The sequence below is a fragment of the Oncorhynchus keta genome, chromosome 4 (assembly GCF_023373465.1).
Source record: "Oncorhynchus keta strain PuntledgeMale-10-30-2019 chromosome 4, Oket_V2, whole genome shotgun sequence".
In the NCBI taxonomy this organism is placed as follows: domain Eukaryota; kingdom Metazoa; phylum Chordata; class Actinopteri; order Salmoniformes; family Salmonidae; genus Oncorhynchus; species Oncorhynchus keta.
The window spans coordinates 66266869-66267228 of NC_068424.1; positions in this window are offsets into that span (position 1 = coordinate 66266869).

Below are 360 nucleotides of genomic sequence, written 5' to 3' on the forward strand. Positions count from 1 at the left end.
CACTTGTCAAAACTATGGCAAACCACAGAGCTCAATGTTTTCTTTACAACCAAAATCCCCTCAATGTTAATATTTTCTGTTTCTCACACATTTCTGAGAATAGCATAACTATTAATATCCACAGAGAATCGATTCAAGAGAAGCGCTGATACCCAGTGCTCCTGGTTGTATTTTAAGCACTTAATGAGATTTTCATTTAAATATTATTTGATAGATTATTATTGACACTTACTACAGATTATGTGAGTTTACTTTTAAATACATTATGTGCAATTGAGAAGGACACATGAGATTCGCAGTAAGAAACTCGTTGCAGGTTTTGAAAATCAGTGTTTTACTTTTAATCTTACCCAGTGATGT